Here is a 15,824-nt window from a genome sequence, read left to right as displayed (position 1 = left end):
TGTTTTCATAAATAACCATTTCAGCAGTAGTAAGAGGCTCTAAAAGACTGAGAAGATCATGCATGGCTCTACATGGGATTTTGTTCCATTCTCTGAAACGCTATCTGTTATTGCACACGTGTTTGTTTTTATCTGTCAGCGTGGTTTATTGTTAGGGAAGTGTAGTATCAGCTGTCTCTTCCCTGCCATCAAAGCTACTTCATTAAAGTTAATAGTGTTTGACTTCCAGAGGATCTTTTTCCAAGGTAACACACAAAACTTTTGCACATCATTATTTTTCCAGTGGTAAAGACACCAAATGGATGCAAGATCCCCTTTTTCTTAAATAATAAAAACTCAAAAAAAAAAAATTCAATGAATTAATCCATTAAAAGCATTTCAGCATTCAACTTGACATTTGCTAGATTACCTTTGCTGTGAGCAACCATGCCCCAAATGTTAACAGCACACCATCAGATGGCAGACTGCACTGTAGCAACGAAAACCTGCTTTGGGTTGCGGAGGGATCCCACACCAAGGCCCCCCTACACCCGCATGAGTCTGCGCTGCTGCCTGTTCACCACTGCTGCCTAAAAGGTGCAATTGCTGCTGTAGTTGGCACTCTTAACTAAAGAACATTCAGAGAATATAAAGCTGATTTCATCCACCATTTATGCTCAGTTTTAACTAATTATTATTTGATAAAACATATAATCTTAAAAACTACATTTCCAGAACCATTTTCCTTTCTTCCGTGGCATTGCAAGCTTTGTTATTTAGGTTTATATCTCTCCTTATCTGTACTTCCTGTAAAATCATCTGACTTCGGGAATTTAGGTGTTCCCCAAAAACATTATTGCTGAACAACAACAAAACCAGCAGCAAACGTTATTGCTTTTAATCATAAATTACTAATTTTGTGAACATCATCCTACCAACAAAAATATATGCATTGTTGACAGAACTGCAGCAACACAACCAAACCTCATAAAAACTTATGTTGGTAAATGTTTATGTTTTCAGGCTGTTTATACAGATAAAATGCTGCTGTTCTAAATTAAAAACTGTTTGTTTTCATAAAGCCACTTAAGGATTGAGAGCATGGGTTTCAGTGTAATACGCATTTATCCTATTAAAGCATGTAAAGACATAACACAGTCATCAAAAACTTGATGGTCATGATTCCCTCCATGTGAAATTACTGAAGGCGACAAGGCTTAAAGTGAACAGCTTCTCTATACGGCACGAATCCTCGATAAAAGCTTCAAAAGAAGTGCAAAAGAATATATTTCTAGACAAAGCCCGTCAACGTTAAGGTGTAAGAACAGAGCCCTCAGTTTCTAGCACAAGGGGGAGCACTTGGGTAACATTAACAAAGCTTGGGACCCTACCTAAGGTTTCAGATAGAAGCTTACAGAAGTGCTTGCAGGCTGCCCCAGCCAACTGCACAGACAGCGTGTTCCAGAAGCAAACAAACTCACCAGCAATCTGAGTAACAAAAGCCTGCTTCATCAAAAGCCCCTCTATGTGCACACTCCAAAATACAGCCTTGGCGACTTCATGGTGCTGTCCTGTCCAATGTTTGCAGCTGTTTTCTAAAAAGCAAGAAGAGAAATTATGCTGACAATCTGGTTGTTGTTCCCTCAAGTCACAATAACCAACTGTTTGTGGGAAGGAGGGAACTTCTATACAATGATTTATTTTTGGTAATACAGCAACACTGCAAATTAGGTAAATTACAAGGCATCAGGGTATCATCTGAGTCTTTATGCAGTTCTGAATTTCAATTCAAGTATTATAGAAAAATAAGATAAAGCCAAAAAACAAAACCCACCAGATCTGAACTGATCCTCCATTCTAAAGGAACTAGTAAGGTGCAATACACACTGAAATATACTGAAATGCATTTGTAAGTCATCAACCCTCCTAAACTTTGTTGTTTAGCTGACAAAATTGATCCTTACCAAGAAACTTGGAGAGAGATCTCCAACCCAAGTTCACTGTCAGGAGTTACTTTGATGTTCTTCCAGATGAATACAGCTGCAGCACTTCCTGTGTTACTGCAGGCATCCTGCTGTCTGGAAAGCACCTTCCCAAACAGGCAGGCCTGTAGGCTCCTTCAGAACACTGCTGAGAACATCCACCTTCTGTCTGTGAGCAGGAATCACTGTTGCTGCCGTTAAACTCTATTTCAAATATAAACTTCAGAATTATAATGATAAAAGAGGCAAATTTTCACATTTTAGTGTCAAATGTGACTTGATATAAAAACCAAAAACAAGCAGATGTACAGACTTGAAGGAACGAAGCAGACCTCATTTGTAATTCAGATTTACAATCAATACTTGCTTTGTATGTATAGACAAACAAATTTGCACCACTAGAGCATCCAAGAAGTCTTGCTTCTCTTAGAAAGCAAACGATAAAACACCAGGCAGCAAATATTCTTACAAGTGCTTACTCCATTTTAAAAACAACATTCTAAAAGAAATCCCCATGCTCCAAACCCCACCCAGATTCCACAGAAGCCAACGTGAATCCAGTGAGAGCCTGATGGAGTACATGTTACTGCTCACCACAGAGCAGACCACCATCCAGCAACCCATTTATTGCTATTTTGAAAGCCACCAAAATGCTACAAAATCATACTCAGGTTAGATGTGATGAAAAAAGAAAACAAACTATCAACAGTGAAAAACCCACCAAACTAATAAGAAAATAAACACTTCCTTTTTTTTCCATAGAACCACAGAATGGTTTGAGTTGGAAGAGACCCTTAAAAGTCACCTAATCCAATATCCCCGCAATGAGCAGGGACATATGCAGCTCTATCAGGTGCTCTGAGCCCATTCAGGTGGCCTTAGGTGTCTCCAGGGATGTGGCATCCACCTCTCCAGGCAACGTGTGCCAGTGCCTCACCACCCTTGTTGTAAAAACCTTCTTCCTTATATCCAGTCTAAAACCCTGTCTTATTTCTCCTTATTTTCAGCCTTAAGTCTTTTTTCATCAAGTGAAAGGACAATCATAGACAAATAAAACTATTACTTCACCCCCAAGCACTTGTAACTCCTTGGATCTGCTGGAGTTACTCTGCCCAGCAGAGAATACTGTGATCATCATTAAAGAAATGGAAGGAAAGCTCCCCAGCACAGCAAAGTCTGAAGCACGGGGACAATAAATCAGCCATCCAGTTTAATTAAAAAGAATATTTTTAGTGGAATCACTCCAAAAACATGACAGTGAGGCCATTTCCATCCCCACGGCCCCGTGCTGCCCGCCTGCCAACAGTCACACCAACGTTCTTATCCTTCAAAGGTGCATTTTAAGGAAAACAGCCTTGTATTTGACCTCGCTACCTCAGGAAAATGCTATAATCAGAAGGAGAGCCCTTTTATTTTAACAGATAGTTTGTTCTAAATAGACAGTGGGCTGATACGTACATAGAAATGAGCACGTTCCAAACCAGGGGTGTTTCAAGATGCACTTTAGTACACGGTACATCAATCTGCAACAAAGATGGCTTGATGAAACCAGATCATAAAGCAGCGCTGACATCCCAGACGTGCCTACACAGAAAAACAACACTCGTTTTATCTCCAATAGATGTAAGGAGGTAGATAGTCTCTCTGCTGTCACCAGATCCAAGGCCAGTTTAGCTGACAGCATGAGGCAGATCCATTGTTTAAATAGAAGAAATTGTTAGATAATCATGCACTCTGTGCATCCCAGTGAAAGATTTGTAGAAGCTGAGGAGAAACCAGGTTGGGTATCAGAGTAAACTTGTCTTTCATGGAAGCATTAGCCCTGGGCCAGTTATTAAAAGGGCCTCTGGAGTATAGTCATAAAAAGAGGGAAGGATTTCAAAGGTAACTCAGCACAACAAACAGCCGAGCAGGAACAACTTCGTGTATCTGCCAAGAGGAATATGGCCAATGCTCAAAAATTCAAAAAAAAAATTAAAAAAAAACAGAAACATGATAAGAATAGAAAGGATGTTCATTTTCAAGCAGGAGATAAGAAATGGATTAAAGTTCAGTCTCAGAATAGTGCAGAGAAAGATTTTATTGCTACACTAGCCCCGAACCAGAAGATTCCTTACTGAGTTATTTAAGTAATAGGGTAAACTGAACTGCTTGCTGTTGGTAAAGTGTGCTGCTGTGGGCTGTAAATCCTGGCACACTTACACTTCTGGGATTCTGTCAGCCTTTATTCTTCTGGAGTTTGGGGAGAATTCAGCTTTTGTATTTTTTATTGTTTCCATCTCTGATCTTATCTATGTGGACACTCTATTAACCTATTCTTTTGTGTTCTTTACCTCTGACGTTCAGTTTTTAGCTCTCCCCCAAGAAAACCAAATAACCACGAAAAAGGTGGTAACCATGTAGCTAATCCTTCACATACAAACGTGGTTAACATTCTTTCCTTTTCCTATTAAATACATATAAATTCCATCCCTGTACCTCTTGGCAGAAGATGAGCACTGGTTGGTAAGCTGGAGAAGGCAAACCAAGAGAAGGAGAGGGGCTGGAAAACAGAGGTTGGTTGAAGGAAGGGTTTATCCTGCTTCTGATTAGCACAGCAGAGCCTGCAATATTAACTGGAGAAACAGCAAAAAATAACTTCACAAAGCTTGTGTCCTCAGCAAAGCACGGCAGGGAAAAAGGACTAGGAACAATATCAGTAATGAAGGAACAAGCAAAGCTATGCATGATATTTAAGCTAAGGAAAGAAAGTTACTGAAGTAACTTGTAAAGTTTTGGGGGAAAACATTGTTTATTTCAGAGCTGGCACGGAAGCTGTCTGCAAGTAAACATTTAGCCTCCAAATGTGATTTAGGACTCTCACAAAATGGACAGTGTGAGCACATAGAGTCCATTATTCAAAATAGGAATGAGTATGGGGGATCTTTTACTGGTCCTGTAATCATCATTTGACAGAAACACTGGAGATTCACATACTGACACTCAGTTTCAGCTTGGTTTTGGCTTTCCCCACATCCAGGGGCAAATGACTTGATCTTGGCAGGTCTCTTTCTTGTTCCTCAGTAGGAACCTGTTGATATTTCCCTTTGCCCATTCTCTGTCCGGTCAGGCAATAAACACCTCAGAACAAGGGCGGCCTCTCGCATAAAACTGCTAAAGTAGTAAAAATAACGACTTCTGAGTTTTTCAGACTGTAAACTCGTGATTTATTCAGGAAGAGTAACTAGGTTGAAAGAGTTTGTTAACATTAATAATTACTGTCTGTGGGGATAAGCCAGAATTCGACGCTTTCAGGCTATGACAATGTTTTTGGTTAGCTATGCATGGAAAGGAATGGCAGAGCGTTCTAAAGTCCCGCTTGTCCTACTGTTTCTTTCATATTTTTCTCCCACTCTCAACTTCACTTCTTTTTCCATTTTGCTTCTACTTCGAATAACTTCCCATCTGCCGCGTGCCAAATCTCCTTTAGATCCCTCCTTAAAACCTACTTCCTTCACATAACCTACTTATGCTGATATTTTCACCACGACATCTCCATTCATTCCCCATCTGAACTATTGTCCCATAAATCATATTTGTCTTGCTTAGATTGTCAGCGCTAAACATAAAGCATGTCCCGGATATTCTAGCAGTCATTCCTAGTCTGCTGCCACATGAATGATAGCACGGTCTTGTATCAATTTCTGTACATTTCCCAGCAGGAAAGAGGAGAAAAAAAATAATTCAAAGAGCTTCACAACAGCCCTGAAGGCTTGTCTGTATTACACAGCTGGGAACAAACATTTCTTCCTCCTCTGAACTACAGCTCACATCATTATTAGATAACCAAAGGTTAAATATAACTAAAAAATGTTTGTTCCTATTGCACATGACAGTTCTTTATACATATACGAGCATCTTAGTAGATACTAAAATATACCTTTCTTCTAAACATAAATCTCTCAAACAACTCAGTATCTGAAGCTTAATGGAAAACATAATTGTTAGCCCTCAGCAGTCAGCAACAAGAAATGCATTGCTTAAAATTTGACGAGAAAGATCTGTGAAGAGTTTTGAAAAAGAATTTTGTCAGGTCATATTTAGTCAACAACTCTCTTTTTTGATTGTGAAGATTAATGTTTTTTCCATTAAACTTATGCCAAAACTTTGACTCTCTGGAAATGAAACATTAGTTTAAAGAGCTACTCATTATCATTTGTTTTACAGTAAAAAATAAATGTAACGAATTAAGATATAAACCATTTTGTCACACAGCAGTACGTTAAAGAAGACATGGAAGGTGACCTGAATACAAATGGTTGCCAAGTTCCCAACTACTGTAACAACTGCATAGATCCCACGGAAAGACAGGAGTTCCACTTGCTCAGACTGTTAGTTTGGGTCAGCTTTCCTCTGTAAAGGAGAAATTAGCATGCTTACCTTGTACAAATGTAGTGATGGCTGGCTGTCATTCTCACCACCTGCAGTGCGCAGAACCCTCTCTTGCATATTACCACCCACAGGCCTAACATCAGCACAGGCATGGATGCATGCTCAGTGGGACCTTCTGGGACCCACTTAAATGTGTGAGTAAAGATTTCAGAATAAGTCCCAGTACGGGACAACTGCAAAGGAACAACCACTTCTTAGATGTTCTTCTGCAACTTCAGTATGTATTGCTGCTTATTCAAAACAGCAGATTCTGAGACAGTCTTCTTGCATGCCAAGACCATTCCTGCGTGTTAGAAACAAAACTTGAGAGGTTCCAAGTATTTCTGGGAACTTACAAATGGAAAGGGATTGCATCCAGAGTCCTGAAGTATAAACTCACACTTGTTTGATATCAAAGTATTAACCTAACACCAAAAATCTCTATTAAATATCTAGATGAGAAAAGTAAAAATATATAGTGGTAATTTGTGCATTTTTTAATAATATTAATTAGAGCATCAAAAAAAATCATACCAGGAATTGTGGCAGATTTTGCAAATCCTTAATTCCAAACTATCCTTTATCTCCCAAAAAATGTCATCAGCTGTTTTCCTGACATGCATTCAGTAGGATGTAACTCACATTATACTGCAGTTATGATTTTATTCTCTGTCTTGGTTTGTGAAGCAGCAAATTGGTCACTCTTGCTTTCAGGCTAGAATATTTTTNAGTTTCTTAGACTCATTCTTAACCTGCAGAGATCTTGAACCGGTATTCTTGTCTTCAGGGACATTAACATGACAAAGCTGGAAAAGCATTGGCAGATTGTGCCCTTGCAAATGGGGACAGATGTTTCGCAATGGCTGAGAAGTGAAGGAACCTGCAGAAATCCAAAATCCCAGCGAATTTATTGCTTCTGCCACCTCTAAAACACCAATACTTGGATGCTCGTCCCATTTCCCTCATTCATCAGTGCTGTGAATTTCAGAAGCAGTGATTCTGGTTCTGCAATATGAAATACTTGGAGAAGGTTGTCATTTTTCAGGGGAGAAATGAGTACTTAAAGAAAACATTACATTCCATTTCAGAAAACAATATATTTTCAAGATGCTCCAGCTTGGCTACTTAAAAATGGTAGTCAGAATTTCTAGTTATTGCAGATAATTTGGGCATAAAATAAAAACAAACCACCACTGGATTCTTAAGCTGGCCACTTTGCTCCATGTCAAGAAATTCTCATCTTTTCTCCTGCCACCTTTTAAAGCTCATTTGGATCTTAATATTTACAAGAGAAACTCTGCACACATTTCACATCAGAGCAGGCAATAACTGCTCAGGTACATCTGTGAGAGCTCACCACCTTCATTTCAGTCTCTCAGGTTATAATTCAGGAATGCACTAGAGCAAATCCATCACTCTCTAGCAGTGTGTAGACTACACAGATACTCAGCTGTTTTCTGAATGGGAATGTTTTTTTACAGATCACAGAGTTGGAACCTATTCAATACTTATTTTCATGCAGCATGAGAATTATATTTCAACTTTTCAGGGTTAACTGTCCCAGGAATTAAAAACAATAGGAAATGCACTGCTTATAAGTAAGTTTGCTGTATACAGCTGTAGGAACAGGTTGCTTTAAGGAGCATTTTTACATTCCCATATTTCAAAGTCAGACCACTCTTGAATGTATGAACAAAAAACAGCAGTTACCTGAATGCAGGCTGGAAACTGGGAGCTGAGAACCAGTTTTAACCTATTCCTACCACAAGTAGAGAGTGTTTGTTAAATTACACCTGACATTCTAATAGCCTGATGTGTGGCATTGCTGTTGGGAACCTGGTACTGCTGGTGCAGTGCACAGTTGAACCCCATCTGTGCTGCATGTGAGGGAGATACGATTGTCTGCATTTCAGAAACCAGCATACTTCTACAAAAATAACCATTGCTGTCATCTGCTGTCAGCTCCACAGCATAACACAGTGATTTACACACTGGATACAGCAAAGAATCCATACTTCTCACTATGACAACATTCTGACTTCAGAGAAGTCAAAACACCGTACGTCCAAGGGATGTTACACCAACCCACAGTTTTAAACTCTTACTTAATTTGATAAAAATCTACCTTAGTCAAAACTACTCTGCCTGGTCTGCTGGTTGGCCACCCTGCACACAGCAGGAGGGTTGAAACTAGATGATCATTGTGGCCCTTTTCAACCCAGGCCACTCTACAGTTCTATGATTCTATACCTCACATCACCACAGGATTTCCAATCTGCCCGTGAAGCCCAGACTTAGCATCCCAGCAGTTCATTTTGGCCTGCTACGTGACACAAAAAGTAGCTCTAATAACTGATTAGCAATAGGTTGTCCTTACAGCAGTGTGGTTCTATATACATGCTTTCCTCCAGTATCCCTTCCCTATTCCCAGAACAGAGACACTCAGAAGTCACAGATTACTATATTACATCCGAGACCCTCGTTAAATCACAGCAGACACCGTTATCTTTTGTATCCATCAAACCATGAAAGGTTACCTGAGTTACTAAAAAATTCCAGGCGTGTCTTCTTAATAAACAACAGTATAGTGATTAATTACTAAAAGAATCTGGTGCTTTAGGAGCAGCTTTAATTTGGAAAGTTTAACATACTCACTTACCAGACAACTGAACTCTCCACTTCTCGCTTTCTCAGGTCACCTGCAAGTACGAAAGATTTATGTGAGCAAGAAATATTGTTACTTTTTAACATGGTGGTGTTTTTTTAAGCAACATATCTCAGATAGAGAAGTAGCCCCACGATGGATACAAAGAAAGAGACTTTGCTCTGAGAGGATTTGGTATGAACTGGGTCACAAAGGCAATTAAAAGTCGTAAACCAGATGTATTATGTCTGTTCAATCCTTTTCATTTGTGTCAGCGGGTGAAATCGTAGCATGGTACACCCTGGTTCATTTTGTCATTTTAAAACTAGAAACGATGTAAACAGAAAAGCAGCTCTTTTTGTGAAGGGCACTCATATTATTCCAGCGAATGATGAATTTGAAGCTGCAAATGCAAGTGCATGTGCATTTTTAAGCATTCTGATTCTATAGCAGCAGTCATTCGGTAGTTTGGACTCACATTAATTGTGATTCATTTTCTCCTATAACCCACAGCACCCTTACACAAGGCGAAATTTAGGTAAATAAATTACTCTATTAAAGCTGTATTTTCATTCACCTGTGGAATGCTTTATACGAACAACTGGTTCATGTAAAATACACATTTAAGTTTCATGGGACTGAGCTGGACTGAATATGCTTTTTGCTTCCATGGAAGATCAGTACAAACACAGTGAAATTAGTAAATCATGCACGTGGTTGCTTAGTATGGAGTCACTCCAGTTAATTATATTCCTGTTGGTTTTGGCAAATAACTAATGCCACAATATTTACTCTAGTTTAATAAGCTGAAGCAAGCCCTGAGCCTCTTCAAAATCACACTCCTTAGAGCACAAAAAACTGTGAAGACTGCAGAATGACAGTTCAGCTTGAAAACACTTTCATTACTTATTTGCCTAATTTCCTGCAAGCAGAAAAGAATTTGCTACTCAGTGAGGCATCTATGTAGGTAGCTGCTGGGGGAAGACACTGCAATACCTTGGTGGTACTGACCAGCTGGTAGAGTGGCATCATTCCTAAACAAATGCTCTCTTTGATAGCACTGGGGGAGAGGGAACAAGAGTCTCTTTGGCCTCCTTGCAACCTAACAGGGTCAGTACTGCTGACTATAAAACTAGCTGAAGCATCCCCTTCTCTGCTCCAGTCCTAAAAACCCCTTGTGTCTGGCTGCCCAGAAGATTTCTAGATACAAACTATCCTACAGCACAGCAGTGTTACCCCCATTGCTTCAGGTCTCCTGAATTCCCAGTGAAACCAGCCCTAAGGCAAAACTAATCAAAAATGGTTAAAAAATATCATGACTGCCCCTCAGAAGTTCACCTTCATTAGCCATCCCATTCTCATTTCATCTGGCCTTGGTTGGGCCATATTCATATTCTCATCTGCACCTGTGAGACCTTCCCATTCTGCACTTTACTGGGGGTGACAGGGAGGAGAATACCATACCTCATCCCCAAACAACTTGATTTCCACAGCCAGACAGAAACATGCCTGTAATTTACTTTATACTGTCAGTGCTTTCTGTGAGAGGAAATTGTTGGGCCACTGGAAGTTATTTATTTTCTACTATATTTTATTAGGTTATTTCCTGTTTTTCTTCCTGTTCCTTTGCTCTGTCTAATTTGGCAGATTGATTTTCTTCTTGTACTTTCACTCTTCCTTGATTGTTCTCCCTGTCCTATTCAACATCTATTTTCCCCAAACCTTTTGATCATCACTTGAACTTTTGAAAGAAGATCAAGGATTTCAACCTTTACGATAAAGATTTTCAGCTAATTTAATATCTTCATATTTAATTTTCCCCAATCTTATGCTAGCCCTTGTTTATTCTTGTTCCTGGAAAACTGCTCATCACATCACAAAAATTAACCTGTTCCAGGATAGGAGACCTTCAAAGTTATGTGTCCCCCCTAGACTGAGATAAATTGAACAACGTCAGATGCATCAATACTTTGGGAAAAGTGATCATTAAGTTCAGCTCATGGAGAAATAGCCCCAAGGGATCCTCAGCTCACTCAGGCTAAGCAAAGGCCATAGCCAGCACAGCTAATTCCTACATGTGACGTATCGAAGCTATTTGATTCGCCAGATATCCTTTAGACACACTGTCACAGGCCCTTGAAGTGGAATTGCTCAGCAGTGAGTTTCACTCATCAGCTGCATCGACACACATTCAAGGAAGGCAGAGGTTGTGTTATTCCTGCTGCATTTCTTTCATTTCTCTTTTAAGGAAAAAAAAAAAATTCAAATAAAATGACTGGTTTTGTACATATCTTTAATGAAGTTGTTGCTTTCTCAAACTCTTCAAAAGTAAATAACTCTATTGCAGAAAACTTCCAGCTCACTTCAATAGAACATAAAACAACCAAAAAAGATGATTTACCAAATTCCCATAATTGCAAAATCCCAAACGAGAAGGACTCATCTATTTTAAGTGCATATTTAATAGCAACTGGTCACAAGCCATCAAAACTGGAGAAGTAAAATCCTAACATTGCTTTTCTAATCAGTTTCTAAAACATTATCTAAGTCTCAGCATTTGTTAACTAAGCACAAATTTGAGAGCATTGAGGGGAAGCAATACACTCAGAGCAGATTACAGAGTCAGGAATATGCTGATCCTGAAGGCACTGAAAAACTATTTTTTATGCCAAGAAAGAAAAAAAGTCTTGGGGTATGACCTGGAAATTTGAACACTTGAAGAACAAGGGTTCAGCGTTCTTTTATTTTTCATTCTTGGCACACTCCATTCACTCCAATTTACTGCTTGTGCACTTGGACACGGATCCAACTGTCTCCTGTATCCAAGGATAATGACCTACCACTCCAGTGATTTAGTAAACCTCAACTCTGTTCAACTACTCAATCAATGATGGGCTAATCCCTTAATGGCCATTTGTGTCTTTCCAGTGCATCCTAAGGAGTTCTGTAACACTCCGATTCTGCTGCACAGAGTTAGATGCACTCCTTCCACCCTTGTTATCTTATCAGGTAGCTAATTCCCACAAATGATCATGGAGTTTCAAGTTTAAGATGAAATTGCAATTGAATCATAAATTTGTCACTCTTTAGACAGCTGTAAAGTCAGTAAAATCTTGATCAAGTGGGGATTAGTCACTGGATTGAACAATTAAGACCTGTGAGTGCATCTGGCCCTCTGTCAGAGACATGTTTATTGATAAAAAAAAAGTTTATGTAGAGGTTTAAGATGTTATTAATTCTTAAGTGGAGTATAATCCTTTATCTGGTATATTGTGACACATGGCTAGCTATCCCGCTAGTGCCTCATTCAGCTCAATTGACTATTTAAACAGAATCTTTTGTAAAGGTTCACAGTCCTCCCTATTTCAAATACCAGAGCACAGTGCAGATGGAGGCGTCATCTGTGACAATTGCTTGCTTCCATATTATTTTGGAGTCAATAAAGAAGACCCTTTCAGATTACCTTGTTATGCCTCTATTAAAGTGTTCATATGTATCAAGAAGAATAAGTTTCCCAAGAGAACTGACACATACACACATCTGAGCCCTAATTTGAAAAAAAAAAAAAGGTATAAAAGGATCAAAGGTAAAAATATGGCATCAGAATGCAAGGCCACATAATATAATAATAATTGTAATCGAGGCTAATAAATCAAATAAAATGAGGGACAGAGTGCCTGAAACCAAAAGCCCTACTCTGATTTGGAAGCAAAAGGGCTGGGAGCACACCCACACACTGCCAGGCAGTGAGAGAGAGTCCCATGACTAGTGGGTCTTACCTTCCATCTCAACACAAAGTCCTCTGGGGTATGTAGTTACCTTCTGAGAGCCAGCTACTTGGATAACAGGCAGTCCATGGAAGTGGAGCATTAGCTCTTTAACTCACAGTTCTTTACGTGATGTGGAATACTGAGAATAAAAATCATAAAACCAAGACATTCCACCCTGTAGAGTCAAAATAATACAGGTGTATAGTTGTAATTACAGAGTAAATATCCAGAGAATATTTAAGAAAAGACTCACCAATGCTGAGGCTTTCAGTTGAGATGGATGCTCGCCACAAAAACTCCACACAGGAGCATCTCCACACATCTCCAGAAAGAGATACTATGTGCATTGCTTTCAACATAGTTTTCAACAAACCCCTGTACTGTTTGATTTTACTAGAAGCTGGCGCATGGTAGGGGACATGATAAATGCACTCAGTTCCATGATCCTTGGCCCAAGTATTTACAAGAGAATTTTTGAAGTGTGTCCCATTTATCTGACTCAGTTCTTTCTGGGGTGCCGTGTCACCATAGGTTGTTCCTCAAGACCCAATATGGTGTTTCAGGCAGTAGCATGGGATACTGCATAAGTTTCAAGTCACCCAGTGGTTGCCTCCACCATGTTGAGCACCTACCTGGCACACCTTTACAACCATATATCTTATTTGGGCAGCAATGTCCCACAGTTCAGCAGCCCAAATAGGTTTATATTTCTTTGCTAGTTGCTCTTTTCCCACTGCTATAATCACCCCATAAGCCATTTGCCACCATCCATGAGCCAGTATAAAAACAAAGCACTGGCCACCTCCCCTGTTCAGCAATATCCAAGGCCAGCTGGACAGCCTTAACTTGCACAAACCAGCTCAGTCCTTTTATTTCAATGGCCTCTGCAACTCATCATGTGGGGCTCCACACAGCAGCTTTCCACTTCTGTCCCTCCACAGGGACATCAATATTGTTGCCTCCTGTGACTGATCAGGTTTGACTTGGAGACTACCCCCTTTGGCTTAAGCCTCAGCTCAGAAACTCTCTCACTCTCTCTCCAGAAAAGAATTACATAGAGCTCAATAAGCACAAGCCAAGCCCTAAATAAGCCACACCTCAGATCTACCTAAGCCTCACCATCCCTGCCTTTAATATTTGCTTGGTTTCTTGGGATCCCACAGGTGCTCAAGGGTGAAACACTGAGACACCGCAGGACCCTGCACTTCCCAGAGCTTCCCTAAACCTCTTCAAATTCCCTGCCAGCCAACATTCTCTGGTTTTGGCTGAAGCTTCTTCCATAAAACATGAATGGAAAAGATGGAGATGCCGGGGATTGAACCCGGGACCTCATACATGCAAAGCATGCGCTCTACCACTGAGCTACATCCCCACCCATGTAAGCAGCAGGTAATCAACCAAATTCTTAATTAACTTTGCAACATAATTTATATAACAACGTTACAATGTTTAAAGTCACATTAATGCAATGTGAAAGCACTGACTCCACACAAGAAACTGAGAGCAATTAACATGAAGGAAGAAATGAATACCTCCTGTAATAAGATGGCAGTAATATTTTTCCTCACACAGTTACACTAAGCAGCACCAAACACAACATCACATGCAAAAAACAACCAGCATACTGTTATTAAATGTTCACAAAGCTCAGCTGGAAATAAAGGTATGTATAATTTTAGCAGTGTCTAATTAAGTTCCATGTCTTTAAAACACCTTACCCCACTGTAGCCAACATTACACAGAGGTGGTTAAGCCCAGGCTGGCCCCTCACTGGGGCTTTACCCAGTGCAGCATTAGCACAGGTGGCTGATTAGGTGGGTGATGGGGCTGAGGCACATCCACCTGCCCACATTGGAATGCTTTAATTTGCATCCACTGTGGCAAATTCTCCCCCCATCACACCCTATGTTCTTTGTCAAATCACAGCTGAAGGGCCTCTTGCTCAAGGAACGCAGCCCAAATTCTTCTGACAGCCAGGTTGGATTAGGGCGATTCACTTAATGAATCAGACAGAACATACCCTACATCAGCCTGTGTTGCTCTGTGCTGCTCAGAAGCTTAATTTTGTAAATAACTCTCAAAATCTACTCTCATGTGTCGCAGTCATTTCATTTTGCCCTTGCCTTGGGCTGATTAATGCAAATTAAATCTCATGCCAGTCAACTCGAGCAATCTGCACAGGGCACAGATATTCAGAGGCTCCACTAGAAGGCAAAACTGTTGTTACCAGTTACTTACATCTTCAGAAAAGGTCAGAATTTGAACTGTATCAATATCTGAGAGAAAGAAAAAAAGCCTTGAACTTCAAACCCATTCATCTTACTTTTAAAAGCACACCTGAAGAATCCAGCTAGGTTGCTTAAGAGTCATATATATCCAAGTGTATTATGTGTCCAAATAAAAACACTTTAAGTGTACGACAATTCTGCCTTCTAAAGAATGGATCCCTGTAAGAAGAGCCAGGAATGTACTCAGCTATTTCCAGAAAATGGACAACTTAAACAGCACACAGTGACAGCATTTCCCCTGGCTGAAAAAAATGTAATATGTTTCATGGCTATTTACTACATTGCTCCTAAAATGAGTCCACATTCTGGGCTAGTATTTCAGCCAAGCCTCGTGATCAGCTCAGCCCTCTCTCTACACATTAAATATTAATTCCAGACAGAGAGGAGAAGTTTGTTTTATTTAAATAAAAAATACTGCCCTAGGTTTCTCTGTTGCATAAAATTAAGTTCTGTTTAAGTAACATCCAAATCCTGTAGTGATAAACACAGAATCGCAAGTGAGGCACAGTAGAACACAGCAGAGCTATGATGCTGTGCAGAAGATAATCCCACAGTGTGCTTTCCACAGTCAAACTGCACATTCGTTTGGGATAACCAGCATGCTCAACTGGGAGCAGCTTGTGCTTTCTGAACCTAATCTGGCAACTTCAGGTCAAAGCTCTATCCCTATCAACTTTGGGAACATGGGACCTTCCCCTCTTTTCTAAGTAGGGATGTGTATAGTTGCAATTACAAAGTAAATGGATAGCAA

At 39.9% G+C, this 15,824-nt stretch overlaps 1 long non-coding RNA gene and 1 other non-coding gene across 2 annotated transcripts; both read right to left on the bottom strand.

The window, feature by feature from the left end:
* Positions 1–665: 665 nt before the first annotated feature.
* On the bottom strand, positions 666–7,079 carry LOC107314363. The gene is made up of 4 exons (XR_004307633.1): positions 4,440–7,079; positions 3,420–3,545; positions 1,944–2,165; positions 666–1,574 (listed from the first exon to the last, which is right to left on the bottom strand). It is a non-coding gene; the product is annotated as an uncharacterized LOC107314363 (long non-coding RNA).
* Positions 7,080–14,085: 7,006 nt separating this feature from the next.
* On the bottom strand, positions 14,086–14,157 carry TRNAA-UGC. Its single transcript has one exon. It is a non-coding gene; the product is annotated as a tRNA-Ala (tRNA).
* Between the last annotated feature and the right edge of the window lie 1,667 nt (positions 14,158–15,824).

Source organism: Coturnix japonica, chromosome 5 (genome assembly GCF_001577835.2).
Source record: "Coturnix japonica isolate 7356 chromosome 5, Coturnix japonica 2.1, whole genome shotgun sequence".
Taxonomy (NCBI): Eukaryota; Metazoa; Chordata; class Aves; order Galliformes; family Phasianidae; genus Coturnix; species Coturnix japonica.
The sequence above is the reverse complement of the archived record's forward strand: the minus strand, read 5'-3'. Positions and strand labels throughout refer to the sequence as shown.